A 17,721-nucleotide genomic window follows, 5' to 3' on the forward strand; every position below is an offset into this window, starting at 1 on the left:
AAAAGCTCTAGAAAATTCCATATAGAATGTTGGATTTGATCTCAGTGTCCTAGACCTCGAACATGCCAGCCTGTCCAATTAAAATCATTACTTAGTTTCATTAAATTACTTCGTAAAATTTTAGGCATCTCAAAGCACTTCCTGGAAGTAAGGAAATCTGTCCTGCACTATTTGCATTTTATGCATAACCATTTCAGTGTTAAGATACATGCACTGATTATGAAAGCACCAAGGGTTGGAATTGTGGAAGGGAATTAACAACTGTTTGATTTTCATATAATATTTTGCACATTATTAGATGTTCTAAGGCATTGACCAGAGATTTATTATCTAAGTCATTTTTTACTTTGTAAATAAAATAACACCTTGTATTCATTTCCAAATATAAAAGTATAATAAAAGTGTGGAAAAAACAAAAACTCCAATGCTAAAATGATGCTGAAGAAAAGCATAATCCTGTGGGCCATAACTTTTTGTATTAACTAAATTGCAACACACCAATTGACTGCTATATGTCCAGAATAAAGTATCGCTGTGTAAAGATGGCAAAGGTAGTTATCCCAGTGATAACCAGCAGAAGAACAACAGATATTGGCAAGAGCAAGGATCACCATCATCATGACTGACCATGTGAAGGCCAGGACTAAAATGCCACCAGAAGCATTAACAGGAGTCAAGGAGTTATTTACTTCCATTGTGTAATAAAAGATGGATGTTGGGGAGTTACTGTATTAGAAATCCCCAAATCCATTAGAGAGCAGCACTAGAAACAAAGGTATATGGACCCAAAAAAGGGAAATCTATGGCCTTCTGCACAGCATATAAAGCTCTGGAAGTGGTCTGGGGTGACATGATAAAGCCACCTCAGTGCCAGTGCAGGTCTTTAGCGGCAGTTGGAGTTGGAAGAAGAGTAAAGTCTCTTCTGAGAGTGAGACAGAGAGAGAGGTGCTAAAGTACTTTGGACAAATCCGGTTTACGTAATACTAGAGACCCAGTAGTCATTTACTTTCTTTGTTGATTGTCTACCTTGTGCTATCTTTCTATTAACCTTCTAATGCTTGTTTCTCCATTTTTGTTTATGAACACATCATTTGTTTCTTCCTTTTCATCCTATCATCATTTTTGGACTTTGGGAGGGCGGTTTGGGGGGTAGACTTGAGAGCACCTTGTACCTTTTACACTAGACAAGAGACCATAGAGATAGTCGATTGGCTGAGTTAGAAAAATGTAGAAATTATACTATAATAATACTTCTTCTCTGATCTGTTGTGACGCCATGACATGTCCCTTACGTATGATGCAAGAAGTAAGAAGTTGGAACATGCATAACATAACAGGCATAACATTTAGATGCTTTAGGGGAATTAGTTAACTGCTTTAAAAATTGGAGCATTTTACATTTTTTTAGTTACGTCATCAAACAGTAAATTATCAGATTTCATTTTAACAAATATTTTGGTAACAGTGAGTTATATATAAGATCAACTGTGATAATAGAATTTAATTACATGCTTTAGTAAACTACATTAAATACATGCTCTCTAGTAACACTTATTTCATAATTAAAAAACACAGCTCAAATAGGCTTTTAGAAGTTCAAAAGCTTTCACAGACTGCACATTCCAACTCAAGGGATGCAAAAATGGCATGGATTGAGGTGCTGTTTCTAGTTTTTGACTGTGGAGGGTCTGTGACTAATTGTAGGTCATATTTATTAAACATAATATTTTTGAAAGAAATACATGATGCATAGTTAAAATATAAGCTTAAGTCTAAAGCTAAAATTGGCTGAACATGACATAGAGCATCTGTGGATTTTTGATGAAAAATTATAGTGTCAGAGAAATGCTGAATTATTATAATGCCTAGATAATGCAGTCATGAGAGTTTTTAGCATAACGTAAAAACTGAGAACATATTTGTTCACTCTGCTCTTACAGATTGATTCTTACATAATTACTTTACTCTTACATTAATTTCTAGATACTTCATGTCTGGCTTTTTGTTTTTTCTTTACTTTTACAATTAACTTACCTCAAGCAACGTCAGCTGCTGTAGATGGGGCTTGTGCAGACACTCTTTCCCGGTGTTTTACTAACTTGTATTGGAGATACAGGAGTGGCTCTTGGATGAGAAAACAGGAAAATATACAATATATATATATACAACGTGAAGTGGCTGCTCTGAAGTTAAAATGGAAACAGTAAACTAAACCATAATTGAAGTTGCACAGGCTATTTCTCTATTTTATGACAGATGAGAAATTCACCAGTGCTTTTCAATGAGAGATCTTGACATTATAAAATTTTGTGAAAAAAGCTCTGTTCAAGATGTCTTAATAAAAACTGAACTGTCATGACAAATTTCTTGAACAATCAGTGTGCCACATTTCAACAAAATCAGTCCACTAGAATTCAAGTTGTTTCATGCACAGATACAGTTGTGAAAACTAGGGGTGCCAGTGAGCCCCAAACCCCAAACACAAACACACAAAACAGTCCCGGTTTCAAATAAAGGAGTGTTTATTACACAAATATCTTGTTTATACAAGCAGAAAGCACAAGTCATCTCTCCTTCCTCTCTTTCTCACCCCCACTCCACTCTCCTCCTGTTGAGTGTTATCTTCCTTCTTCCCAGCCCTGACTGGCAGGACAAGACAGTGCGGTCCTATTTATTGAGGACATGAGACTCCTTCTGGTGTCAGGGCTTTGCCCATTCGAAGCACTTCCAGATAATGCAGAAGTTCCAAGTAATAGGGAGCTAACTTCTTGCAGTGCCATCTTGCGGCACCCCAAGACTGCAGCAGGGCTGCATTACTGGGATACAATTCCTGGCATTCTCTACTGGTGTCTGAATGGGCACCATTATTCAGGGTTGCTGCCATCCAATGTCCTGGGGGATTAAACAGGCCCCAGAGACAGTCCTTTCCTGTCCTTCCCTTTGATCTCAGTCAGGAAAGGTACCATAAGTATAACCAGTTGGGACACCTGTCCATCCGCATGGGGCTTCCTGTCTGAGTAAGGAAGTAATCTCCTTAGTAATCTCTTGGTTAAGATGCCCGCTCTCTCTCTTGGTCGGGATGCCTATCCATTCACCTGGGGCTTCCTGCCCAGGTAAGGATTCTTCCCCTCTCTTAGCCGAGATGCCTATCTGTCCAGCATGGTAATTGTACAGTACACAGATAGGCATATGCATTTGAAATAGGTGGCTTTTTCAAATCCACGAACACAGGTAGCTATAAATGACAATGACCTCTCAAATGGCTTCCTCCCTATTACCTCCAATCTATGGTCTCTTCATACATCCCTGAAAGGTGTATTTGTTTAGCTTTGGTTCGTTTGCTGTTTCTTGCCAGAAATGCTAAAACTGAATGATATTTTTTAGTTCTTTTCCCCATTCAGTGGAATGAGCTTTGCAATGCCAAATCTACTAATATTCAGATACACCCTGAAGACACATCTCTTTATAAAACATCTTGGGACTGCTTGGACCAGTCTCCTCTTGGATATCTGCAGTCGTTTTGGCCCAATCACTGATTTTATGGAGTTAGTCTTTTTTGGGGATGCTTAGAAATGATTTATTAAGTAGACCCAAATCATTGGAAAAATTCAGGATAGCTGAAATAGCATTTAAAATGTGAATTAAAATGCCATTAAAGAACCATTATTTTTAAAAGTGTAGTTGAGAAAAAGCTGACATTAGAGAAGATGAATGGAGGTATTGAATGGTAAATTGGTTATTAAAACCTGGAGAAATGTGTAATCTCAGGCCAAAAATGAGCTTAGCTTCTTATGATTTTCTTTGAGTAGTGTCTTTGAAGCTCTGTGAAAGAACACAAACAGAAATAAACGTGGCTGTGATCAAGAGATGTGAAGTGCTCTAGAATAGCCTTTGTAAAGTATCTGATTTGACAATGTACATGAATAAACAGGAAAATGAAAAGTTGAGGAGCATGACACATGCAGTATTGTACATGTCATCACTCTAAGGTGATGGGGCCCTATAACTCGCACAACAATTTTCAGTGCCTTTCGAATCCTCCACTGACTCTTTTACAACCATTCATTGCCACAAGAGCTTGGAATTACCTGAGAGACGTAAGTTAATAAAATAAACACAATCCAAGCCAAATACTCCATCACTACCTCTTGAAAGTAGGTTGTGTTTTGTGAGTTTAGGTGAGCCTTGAAATGCCTCTTCTACCTTTCAATGAACTCAATAGTGGAGGTGAGCTTTGCCTTTGCAAGAACAATCAAGACAAAGTTCTAACAACTGAACAGTGTACTAGTAATTCAGTGAAGACATCCAATAGTCATTTTTCCATGGCCTCCCTGAATTATATCCACACCCAGGCTTTCAACTTGATGAAAGATGCAGCTATATTAAGTAATATGAAAAGAATGGGTGTTATTGCCAAAGATTAGAGTTGGTGGGTGGGCTGAAGATTTGGAGGCAGTTAGCTAACTTGGTAAACCCAATGTGGTTACCTAAAGGAATGACAAGTCATGAGAAAAAATAAAAGCATTGGGGCACCAAACATCCAACCATCCATTATCCAACCCGCTATATCCTAACTACAGAGTCACTGGGGTCTGCTGGAGCCAATCCCAGCCAACACAGGGCGCAAGGCAGGAAACAAACCCCTGGCAGGGCACCAGCCCACTGCAGAGGCACCAAACAGGCTGTCCCTATTTATTTTCAAATAAAAACATAAACAAGTGGACAATGACATCAAAACTATAATTAGAGAATACCACTGTGTGTTCTGAACAGTGTGTATCTACTAGGTAGTAGAGGAGTTCCATTTTTGCTGCTGCTCCGTCATGATGTGATGCCTCCTTTTGGATGGTTGTGCATTTATGGCCCAGGTACTGGAACGTGCGTAGTTAGTTGCCCTCAGTGTACAGTTTCAGCATTGTGGGGGGAAAAGTAAGACAACATAGGTAGTGGCAGTGCCCCCACTTGGATTGTGGTGGAACTACATTCTGGGAGGAACTCAGTGAAACTGATGCACATGCTTGACACCAGCAATTAGCACTTAAACTTGTGATGATGATGATCGTAGATGCAGCCTGATGTGTACTGCTCAAAATTAGATACCTATTTATTTGACCTGGCTCATAGAATAATTACATAAAAGAAAAAAATCATTAAGAATGATTATCCATTGTATCCGTCAGCCGCATGCCCTAGTGAAATACTTGTATTTAAGAGATTCTTACTCTTAAATACATTATGACAAGTAATTCAAGGGTGAATCTGTCTTATATGTTTGGTCATCTCATACAGCTGCTCTTCAGAAATAATCATTCAGGCTTTGAACATTTGACCTCAAATCTTAAGTGTGACCCCAGACAGCCAACATTCAGATGAAGTGTAATCAGATGCACTGAGGCTGCAGTTGAATGTCAGAATTGTTTTCTAATGGCAGGACCTTGATCTTCAGAATAGTTGTAATATGAAAGTTTAGAAGCACATACTGCAGACTTGGAGAAGTGATGGCACAAAGAAAAGGCAGAACACTCATTTGTCTGAAAGTCCATGACCAAATTGATTTAAAATTGGAACACCAAAAAGAACAATGCATTTGTTTAGCCAGTGTAGCTGTTCTTTACATTTTGCAATGGGTGTACCTTAGATTCTTTATGTGCTATTCCACAGTCTTGAGTTCTTTGAATGTTGTCTAATGCATGTGTCTTGCTTTCCTATTGTTTTATTTAATGAGTGTGTCTGAGGTTCCCAACATACCAATGTCACATTACATGATTTTTCCAGAGATTTTCAGTTGTGGACCTCATTTATTTAATCTTAATGAGCTGAAGACACTTGTGGCACACTAATGTAGTCTCGCATCCCAGTGACTTAGTCCAACCAGTTTCTAAATCAAACAGGTCTGATTTTGTCATAGGGTTGGACTTTTGTGCATATAATAGTTCACAAACAACAAGTACTCAGAAGTACAATGCATACAATGGAGCTATGAGAAAAATATGGAACATGGATGTTTTGAACCTGATAACTGGGAGAGAGGCTTGTCTGTCTGGTGTTGTGTGTTTTATGTACCATGACAAAACAGAAAAAAGGGGGCAGAGATTACGGCTGAACACAGCATACCTGCAAAGCCTTTAAACCAGCAACGGTTCCACCAGGCAACTTGTTACTGGATCTCATAACAGGGGTAAACTCGCAATACTTTGGAAATAAGAAACTGTGCTGAAAAGTCCTTACGCATGCTTCTACTTGGACATTGCAATTATCAGTCATGTAATATAACATACTGAAGTGACAAGATCTGCAACTGTAGCCATCACGATTGACATCCCTTCCGACTAAAAGTTGCATAATGTGACATCAGCTTAACACATTGCTTTTGTATTTCCAGATGCACAATCAAATACTTGCTTACTGTACATCAAGAAAGGAGTATCTGGTTTTAGTTTGCTATTAGTATTATTTATTTTTTACACTCCACCCATAAAAGCTGCATGTCTGAGTGCAGGCTCAGTATATGTTGGATCTACAGAACCTAGTTGCTTGCGTGGCAGGCAATGAAAGAAATGTGTTCTAGCTGCAGTAGCTTACCAGACACTCCTAAACTTTAATTTTACTCAAAAACACATTTCACAAAAAGCAATTTTAATACAGTAATCACCTGCATTAGACAGTTATTTTGTTGGTATAACTTTTAATGTGGAGGAACTTCCCAAGGTTGGCACGGTCTCCTCTAACCTCAGGGCCTCGATGTAAGCAACGCTTCCCAGTCAAAAAGGTATTAGACAATGACAGTTTGAAAAATGAGAGTAGATTGTTAGTCCCAGAACCCACATGAGGGTGGAGGAAACGCTTATGGCAAAGAAAGCAGGCTGCAGCACTGGTCTGTAAATGTGTTAGAAAGAAGCTGGAGGCATAATGGCTAAATACTTCATCTTTCAACACTGTCAGCCACACACTGCTGAGCAGACTGAGTTGAGACATGGCACCTAAAGCTTTGAGCACGACTGTTTTTCTTTTATGGTGAGTTGTGTCATTAAGCTTGAAGTGAAAGGTGCTATATACAATAAGCGAGTGGAGTGAAGTGGCTGATATTGTCATTAGCCTTATGAGCTTGGTTGAATTATACACCTTGTTTCCTTCAGATATTTGTTTTATCACTCTGTTTGATACTTGTTGTCCCATAAAATGCCACTCTGATTTCCTTTTTAGTCTAATCCTCCATATTTCACTTTTTTTGCATTCATTATTGTTATCATTGCCAATCATGTAAAGCGCTTGAATTGTCTTTCCTGACATGTTTCCCAAGTGCTTGAATGGTTAAGATTTGTTCAAGGACCCTGTATTGCTTTCAGATGACATGTGTTTGCTTTGTGACGGTTTGATTTCCACAAACAGCAAAGCTTAGTAATTTACAGCAATGACTTCATGTGGTTCTTTCTAAAGCCAAAATCAGTCAGACATTCTCAATTCTGTTCATGTATCCTTTAATATTCATGCATTATCAAACCAGCTTTGGTTCATGATCACTGGGGGCATACCTTAACATTTTTTCATTCTTACTCCTTAATAGATAGATAGATAGATAGATAGATAGATAGATAGATAGATAGATAGATAGATAGATAGATAGATAGATAGATAGATAGATAGATAGATCTTTATTGTTATTGTCACTTTTACAAAGGAACAATGAAATTGAAGGTGCAGTCGACTCACTGTGAGGCATAAGAGTTAAAAAGACAAGAAGAAAGAAAATAATAACAAACCGAATAGTAATAAAAGTACTTCACAAAATATACAAATTGCACTTGTTATATATACAAATTTCACTGGCAGGGGTGCCCAACACTTTTTCGGCTTGTGAGCTAATTTTAAAATGACCAGGTTGAAATGATCTACCTACATTAAAAATACTATATATATATATATATATATATATATATTTATCTATATGTATATATATCCATATATATACTGAGTATACTTTATACATAAAATATATGTTGTTGTACCTTGCATAACTGAATAACCTTTATGGTACAATAACAATTCAATACATTTATGGTCACTACAGTATTTGGATTTAATAATGTTCATGTGGGAAAAGGCTGACTCTCATAAATAAGTAGAGCCGAATAATGCAGTCAAGGAGCTTTTGAATTCAGCCGAGTGAAAAATGACGGCTGTCCGATTAACTGCGATTTTAGTTCCCTCTCCTTTTTCTTTCTCAGATCGGAAGGAAGTCAGTTTCATAATTTTTATGAACAGTTCCAAAGTGCCTTTCCACATGTTCCTTCTTTGGAATGGCAATGGTAGATTGACAGATCAGACAAAGGCACTTCGATTGTGACATTGTGAGAAAAAAAATCCTCTTCCAATTCCACATCCAGCCCATACCCTCCCCAAACATTTTTTTTTAAATCCCTTCTTTAGTCAATATAAATTGGAAGGCTAACTAGATCACAGCCGGAGTTTTACAGTAGCTCGCGCGTTTTATCATGCGTGCGGGATGACCAGTGTGTAAGAAGAAAAGAGATCTCAGAGTGGCCGCCCTGTATGTCAATCAAGTGGCACATGCCATAGGGAGGATATATGATAGACTAACATTTAAAAAAAAAAATTTTGAATGCAACGCAATCTACCTGCACTACCTTTGTGATCTACTGGTTGATCGCGATCGACACATTGGGAACCCCTGACTTAAGGTCTATATTGCACATTGGGAGAATGATATGGAGCAGTTTTATTCTGAGTTCAGGGCCATGATTGCTTTTGGATAAAAGCTGTTTTTAAGGCGGTTTGTCTCGGTTTTCATTGCTTTGAATCTCTTGCCCAATGGCAGAAGCTGGAAGAGGCAATGACTAGGATGTGATGAATCCTGTGAAATGTCTATTGCTTTTTTCCAGCATCAGGAGGTGTAGATTTGTTCCAGAGTGGGGAGGGTACAACCAATTGTTCTGTCTGCTGACCTGACGACCCTGAGGAGTGTTTTCCTTTCTGAGGAAGAGCAGCTGCCGTACCACATAAACAATCCGCACGTAAGCACACTCTCGATAGAACAGTGATAAAGGCAAGGAGCAGATTTTTAGGGAGATGGTTCTTTCTGAGGATTCAAAGAAAATACAGTCTCTGCTGTACCTTCTTCAGCAGCTCCTTGGTATTGCCGCTCCAGGTCAGGTCATCCTCCAGCTCAATGCCCAGAAACCTGAACACCGGGACCCTCTCCACACAGGCCCCACCAATAATGAGTGGCTGGATGTCAGTTTTGTTTTTTCTAAAGTCAATAACAAGCTCCTTTGTTTTTGTGGTGTTGAGGAGCAGGTTATTGATTCTGCACCACTCTGACAGCCACTCCACCTTGTCCCTGTATGCCAGCTCACCCTCCTTGCCCGAGATGAGTCCAACTACCGTCATGTCATCCGCGAACTTTATGATTTTGTTGCTATGGTGAGTGGGGACACAGTCATATGTGTGGAGGGTGTAGAGGAGCGGGCTGAGCACACAACCCTGCAGTGTCCCGGAGTTGAGGCTGAGAGTAGTGGAGGTGTGGGGACTCAGCCTGACCTTCTGGGAACGACCAGACAGGAAGTCCAGTATCCAACTGCACGTGAGTGATGGAAGTCCCAGATCTACCAGTTTGAACACCAGTCATTGTTGAAGGATAGTGTTAAATGGCGAGCTGAAGTCCACAAAGAGCAGTCTGGCATAACTCCCCTGCTGCTCCAGGTTGGTCAGGGCAGCATGAAGGGCTGTGGCCACATCATCCTCCGTGGGTCTCTTTGCTTTGTAACCAAATTGAAATGGGTCCAGGTCTGCTGGCAGGCAGGCGATGATATGACCAGTTTTTCAAAGCACTTCATGATGACAGATGTGAGTGCCACTGGGTGGAAATCATTCAGGCTGTTCGTGATGGATTTTTTTGGCAGCGGAACAATGATGGAGGACTTGAGGCAGGATGGGACAGTGGCCTGGGACAGGGACTGGTTGAAAATCCCAGTGAACATTCCAGCCAGTTGATCCATACAGTCTTTCAGCACCCATCCAGCCCCACCGTCGGATCTTGCAGCCTTACTCGGGTTCAACTTCCTCATCACCCTCCTCACCTCACACTCTTCCACCATGAGTATGTTGCTGTTCTGAACAGGTGGCTGTGATGTAGCTGCTGTTGGTGTCACCTTAAAGCGGGCAAAGAAGATGTTTAGCTCCTCTGCAAGAGATGCGTTTCCCTCAGCGGCCGAGGAGTTGCTGGGTTTGTAGCCGGTGATGTGCTGGACACCCTGCCACACCTGCCTGGTGTTGTTGCTCCTCAGATGGTCCTCTATCCTCCTTCTGTACGCTGCCTTGGCCTCTCGGATGCCTCTCTTCAGGTTCACTTTGGCTACACTGTAAAGAGCCCCATCCCCAGACCTGAAAGCAGTATTCCTAGCTAACGCCATCAAAGAGATGTAAAAAATAATTAAATATGATTACTCAGATTTCTGTCCAGGGTTTATTGAAACCTTATACTTGGTTCTAATTATTATCAACCCAATCACGTTATAAGACTTTTTCAGCTGTTTTCAATTGCAGACTTCATTTCCGTAATCTTAGTGAGTTTTGGACAGTTGTGGTGGACTCCTGTGATCCCCACTTGTGTAGTTTGACACTCACAGAAACTCAGTTCAACCAGTTTGTGACTTGTCCCGACAAAATTAAATGGGTTTGAATTTGCCTTAAGTTGTAGATGCTGGGTCTGAGTCTGAGAGAGATGACAACCAATGAGCACTTAGTAAGAAATACTTTTCACTACAATACTATGATGAGGAATACAGAACATAGCATTTTCAACCTCAAAAGCAGAATGAGAAGCTAGTCTGTCTGATGATGGCAGATTACCACAGAATGGAAAAAGAAAAACAAGGCAGAGATCGAGGATGAACTCACCATATCTTTAAAGCTTTTGCATGGACACCAGCTCTGTAAGGCAAAACATTATTGGCTACCTGAAGCAGAAGCGAACTTAGGGTACTTTGGAAATGTGTCATTCCCCTCAAATACTAGTTGTGTGAACTGACATGCTTGGGTGACAAGATCAACAACTGCAGTCTTCAAGTTTACATTCCTCCCCAACTAGAAGTCATGTAAAGTGACATTGACTTGAGTATCTTACTGCTCACAAGCCTGCAAAAGGTGCATTGGCAGATGGCTGAGTGGATGGATGGAATGGAAGAGGAAATAATATCTTAAATGATTTCTAGGAAAGGCTCTCATGTGGAAAAACTGTTACCATGAAAAATAATCAATGGCAACACATTCATTTTGCAATTTAGCTAAATAGGCTGTATAGTGATTTATTATTCAAATATGTTTTTTAAGTAACCTTAAACAGAATATTAGCGTTATTCAAAGTGTAAACCTGCCAAACTTTTTTTGTGATCTTCTCATAATAACAAACTATGGGTCACACAGTGGATTAAGAAATGGTCTATCACAGATGCATAGAAGTACCACACACCAGTCAACTTGACAGCAAGTCCTAATTATCCCACATGAACATGGAAAAACAGGCAACCTGCACAGAGAAAAATTATAGTAGATACTAACACAAGTTATGAATAATATGCACCACCATAAGATAATAAGATTAGAATGAGTAAGTCAGCATTTCTCAACCTTTAAGTATTTGCAACCCGAGTTTTTATAATAGATATAATTGCGCCCCCCAACATTTTTTTGAAATGTAGATGCATATTTTATTATACCTACTTAACTTCTATCAACATTTATCTAACTCTATATTTATTGTTCTAGTATCAGAATGTAGTTTAAGTTAATTAGTTTTGGTTTCAACAGATGTTTTTTTTTTTCATATTTTTGATTCTTGTTTTTTTTTTTCACATCTTCGTGCCCCCCTTTTTGTTACTTTGTGCCCCTCTAGGGCGGCCCGCCCCACAGGTTGAGAACCACTGGAGTAAGTAAAAAAAATTGCCAGCAGGTTTATGGGCCAAGTAACAGACATCTATGCTTTAAAATACAGCACAACTACCTTGGTATTACTGTCTCTTAAAAACAGAAAGAATCTCGCTCAAGAATAGTTCCTTCACTTTTATAGTGTCTCATAATTTTGACATTCCCAGTCACACATATTTATTTTTTACATTACATAAACACTGCCACTTGCTGTGAAAGACCACACAGCAGTACTAAAGATCAAGGGTACATGGCCTCATTGTCTGTTGTGAGTTTGTATTTATTTAGGGAACAACAACAACAAAACATTTATTTCAATAGCATATTTTCTTAAAAAAGGTGTAGTTCAATGTGCTTTACAGGATGACAAAGAAAAGGTTAAGAAGAAAAGAAAAACAATTCAGAAATAGATGAACATAAGAATGAATAAATGACAAACCAAGAATAATAAATCAGTGCAAACAGGCATTACATTCACATACAGGTAATTGAAAAACTAAAGTCCTTATATATAGATTAGTTTTTACACCTCTAAAGATGAGTAATATTCTATGGTCAGATGTCCAAGGAGGAAAGAAAAAATAAATTAAAAGAAAAAAGCTCTGGGGCAAAACACTAAAGAAAAACACACAATCTGCAGGGGATCTAAGGCCAAAAGACCACCCAGCCCCACTTAGAAATTCTACCTACTATAAAAGCAGTTAAGTCGTTCCTTATTGTTTTTTAAGCTTTGTCCTAGAACAATGTTTCTTAAACTTTTTTTTTCATGTCGCAATCTTCATTTTAGTGTCCTCGAGACTCGTTCCTTGTTGAATGCCCAAATCATTCTCCCCCCGGGAAAATCGTGGACAATTATCTGAGAGGATTCCCCCTTGGAGAAACATGGACGATTGTCAGAATGGAATTTTTAACACTAGAATCTTTGAAGCCTACAAAAAAACTTATAATCCTGGGCCACCTTAAATCCCTTCGCACCTCTCCATCAGCGTCTTTTGTTTTGCAAATGTGTCAGTCAGCACAAGCTACAAGCAGCCTGCTATCCCATCTCCCTGATCTCTCAGCTCAAGTGTGTTTATCTGCATGTGAGGTGCCTGGAGTTGTATAGGGTAAATAATATATTGTTATTTGGAATACATACATTTCATGTGTGCTCTGTGTCTACAACAATCTGTGTAAATGTAGGATGACGGAAAATGTGAGGCAAGAAATGCTACACACAGACCTAAAGCAGAAACATTTTCCATGTTACACTAATAATAATGTGAAGTGTATAATGTGTGAAGACTTTAGGCCAAATATCAAATAAACATGTGCACTTTTATTCAAGAACATAACCAAAGTAAAAAAAAAAAATAAAATTTACATGTTGCTTTCAATGAATTAAAAACCCAAGCTCAAATGTCAATCCCTGAAAGTTTATAAGCTTTCTTGGATGGTGCAGAGGTAAGAACTGCTGCCTTACGACCAAAATGTTCAGGGTTTGAGACTGCTCTACGTTTTGAGTAGTGAGCTGCTATTATTATTACTGTAACATAATAAAAACATACATTTGATTTGAGTCTGTAACACCCGGTGTAAATATTAGCTATTTGTAAAAGCGCTTTTTTTATTATTCAATTTTATTCTGTCAATGACGTTTCACATGATACAAGAAACTTTCCTCTCCCACTTTGAGCTGATGATGTTTATCTCCATTCTTTTCACAAGAGCAGCAATGTCCTGTGACTGCTATCAGACTGTCATGCCGCATTTGTGCTTTGACCACAAAGACACCCGTGCAGAACGTGTGAAAAACAATACTTGTAAAATATCGCAGAAGGTATATAAGCAGACACACAAACATTGGTGAATAATGTCTTTTTGGTGTCTTGTCACTTGAATTTTTTGTTATTCAGTTTTATTCTTGAATAAAACCATACTTGTTTCGTTATACCTGTGTTTATTTTATATTCCAGTAACCAACTGAATGAGATCAAATCTGTCTCTGCCTCTCTCGCTTACGCACACACACATTCATGCATGAAAACGTCACTATTTGCTATGCTATTTGAACATGTTTTTTCCCCGATGTTGCCTGTACTCCGCGTTATGGTGCATGGTACTGAAAATGCAGACAGACTTCTTTTTGGACGCATGCACCGCCAGCATGGCACTGGCAGATTTAATCACTGGCATGGCGAATTGCTCGCATACTGAAGTGACTTTAACTGCAGGTGGAAGTCCCATTAGCCAGCAAAACTGCTGTGAAGAAGCTGTCTGTTGTTATGGATCTGCAATGGCTCCATAAGCTTTATGACCACAGACTCGGAAAGTCTTTGCCCTTGGGTTTTATCTCAAAACACAGCTTTCATCAAAATGTTGCCAGATGTCCGAAAACGCAGCAAACCTGTTCACAATGCAGCTCACTACACAAAACGCGGACCACCCGGTCACGACTCAGGAATCTTTTGGTTATAAGGCAGCAGTTCTTACTCTGTACCATCCAAGAATGTATAGCAACTTTCTGTCGATTGACATTTGATCTTGGGTTTGTAACTCATTGACAGCAACATGTAAATTGAATGATTTTTTTAAATTCTTTTGGTTATATTCTTGAATAAAAGCATACATGTTTATTTGATATTTGGACTAAAGTCTTCATACATTGTTACACTTCATGTCATTATTAGTATAACATGGAAAAAGATTCTGCTTTAATTAAGTGTTCAGCATTTCTTTCCTCGCATGTCCTTTCATCCTACACTTGCACAGGTCTTTGTAGGCACAGAACACACATGAAATGCATGTGTTCCAAATAAAGATATATTATTTACTCTATACAACTCCAGGCACATCACACCCAGATAAACACACTTGAACTGAGAGAACTTTTTGCCCGAGTTGAACTTCGTCGGTGGATGATGGGATAGCAGGATGCTTACTGCTCATCATGATCGACACATTTACTAAACAAAAGACGCTGATGGAAAAGTGCAAAGGAATTTAAGGTGGCCTGGTATTACAAGTTTTTTCATAGACCTCAAGGATTCTAGTGTTAATGGAACCATAGTTTAAAAAACCCTGTCCTAGAGGATGGGTCTTGTAGACACAGGCAGCTGCACAATACTTTGATCGGGTGTTGGTGGAACAAGATGCCATGAATGGAAGAAAACGGAAAAGAAAGAAGAGAAAAGTAGTGGTTAAAATTGTTTGCAGAGCCTTAAAGAATATGTCTGTGCATGTACAATCTGTTAGTAGCAGAACTAAAATGCAGCCATGAGAAAGACACATTTAAAAAGTGGGTTTTCAAAAGGTTTTTAAAATGTTCCATGGTGTTAGCCTGGCATATTTCTATAAGTAAATTTTCCAGATTTTTGGTGCTTAATAGCAAAAGCCCGGCTTGTCACTTCTTTTACACTTAGCTCTTGGAAGATCTAAGGTTACAATGGAAATGTAGGAGAACAGGAACTTCGAAAACAAAAGTAATATTATTTAGAGCTTTGTAAACCATTAGCAGCATTTTAAATTCAATTTTAAAGGACACAGGTAACCAGTGTAATGATGCTAACACTGGTGAGATGTGATCAGATTTTTTTTGCTGGTTAAGATTCTTGGTGCTGAATTCTGAACTAACTGCGGCCAATTGATGTATCTCTTTGGCAGTCCTGGAAGAAACTCATTACAATACTATAGCCAAGTGAAATCAAGGATGTGTGTATTAATTTCTGAGAATCTTGCAGTATTATAAGACGTCTAACTTTTGCCATGTTCCTTAGATTAATAATGCAGGTTTAGCAAGTAGTAAGTTGTAGTGGTAGTAGAAAAAGCCTAAATGTCTGCCTGACACAAGAGACACAAGATACTCACTCTAGTTTTTCCCTTTGGTAAGAATTGATATGCGTGTCCATCCATTACCTCTGTCCACTTTGACATATTCAAGGGTGTAGCCCTGGAGCCTCTTTTCACTGCATCTGGTGCAATCTGGGACCAACCCAAATGAATGCCAATCCATTTCAGGGCACACTTACACATGCATAGCGACACTCATTCACACCTTGATAATTTAGAGTCACCAACTAATCTAATACACTGTGGCTTCTTTTCAACTTTGCACAGAGTTGCAGATGACATTGAAGTTGTAAATACAATGAATAGTGCAGCATATCTGAATTATACTATATAAAATGGTACTGTATACAGGTACTGTATATTTAGACATATTTACATCTAGATGTATGCAAACAATATGCTTTGCTGGCATTAAGGCCAAAGTCACTTGCTCCTCAGCTCATGCAGCTACTATCCTGCGTGATGGCATTAGCTTACCCCATCTGCAGCTGCAGGGAAATCTATTATTTTTCCAATCCCAGGGGAGGGAAAAGGTCTCTAGCATCATTATTTCTCTTCAAAATGTAACTGACTCGAGCGCACACCCTAATTTGCTTGCCGTAATTATAGGTCGTGCTCCCCCTTTGTAATTTATAAAACCTTTTGTTCTTATCAATAATGAATGGGCTCAACGAATCACGCCACTATAATATTTTGATATTATGAAAATGTTAATGCAGCAGGGACCCCTATCCTTATCGGCCAAGTCCGATGCTCTATTAAGCAGTCAGTGGAAGAAGTCCGACGCAAATTGCTTATGTTAATGCCCCTGTTGTACTTGGACAGGATGAGGAGTCGGCAATTAATTTTTTCCAGGCAGTGAACGGACAGGAAAATTTATTTCCTACACCACCCAGCCCCCACCCCCACCTATCTCCGCATATATACTCCCCCTCCCTTCGGCCTCTGTTCCTGGGAGTCTACACGCGAAGGTGAGATGAGGCAGGGAATGAGGGAGGGATAAGGAGGGAGAGAAAGACATAAAATTAGGCAGTCGAAAGTCAGATCGAGACAGATGAGGAGAAAATGAGAGAAGCATGAGAAGCAAAGGGGCCGATTTGTGACAAAGAGTGAAATGACAATAAACAAAAGGGACCCCTCCAAAGTAACTGGGGAAAAAAATACAGAATGAGAAGGGAAGAAAATATGCACAAAAGTTAGCCAAAAGAAAAGTTGGTATGAAGCAGACAGACGGAAGAAAGACGGCACAGGCAATAGAGAGTGAGAGCAGACAGAAATGTGAGTGAGGAAGAGAAAAAGAGCTTGCAATCTGTGACCTAATTGAACAGCAGTGAAATCCAAGGCAAAGTGGCGTCAGGGAAAGCACAGCGCCGTCTTCATTCATTCCGCTGACAGTGTTTTCGCAACTTAAACCTGTTTTATTAATTATGTTTGACATTTCCTTAATTAGTTTAATTTACATCAAATCAGCACCTACCAGACGATCGCACTGTATATCATTTCACCAGGGCCTAAGTGCCTCGAATGAAGAAAAAAGGGAGAGAGCTAGAGAGAGAGAGAGAGAGAGAGAGAAAGACTAAAAAGGAAAGCTGCTCTCATGTTTAAGACTCACGGTAAAGACGGCAACTGAAATGAATGTCTGCAATGTGAATAGCCATACGTTTCAGTTAAGGCTTGTAAAAATGTGAATATTTAGAATGTGAAAATGTAATACATTTATTTTTTATTTCTGTTTAATGGTAAACTGAAATTCCCATGACATTTTAATTCTTAAAATGAAGAGATGCTGATTGTTTTTCAGGTTACCTTTACTGACAACAGGAGCACTACCAAAATTTCTAAATAAGTTAAATAATGGAGGAGCACATATTGTGCCTATAAAAAGTATTAACCCCTTGGACTTTCTATATTTTATTCTTATATGAAAATAAATCACAGTTCATTCAAGTT

The sequence above is a fragment of the Polypterus senegalus genome, chromosome 12 (assembly GCF_016835505.1).
Source record: "Polypterus senegalus isolate Bchr_013 chromosome 12, ASM1683550v1, whole genome shotgun sequence".
NCBI lineage: Eukaryota > Metazoa > Chordata > Cladistia > Polypteriformes > Polypteridae > Polypterus > Polypterus senegalus.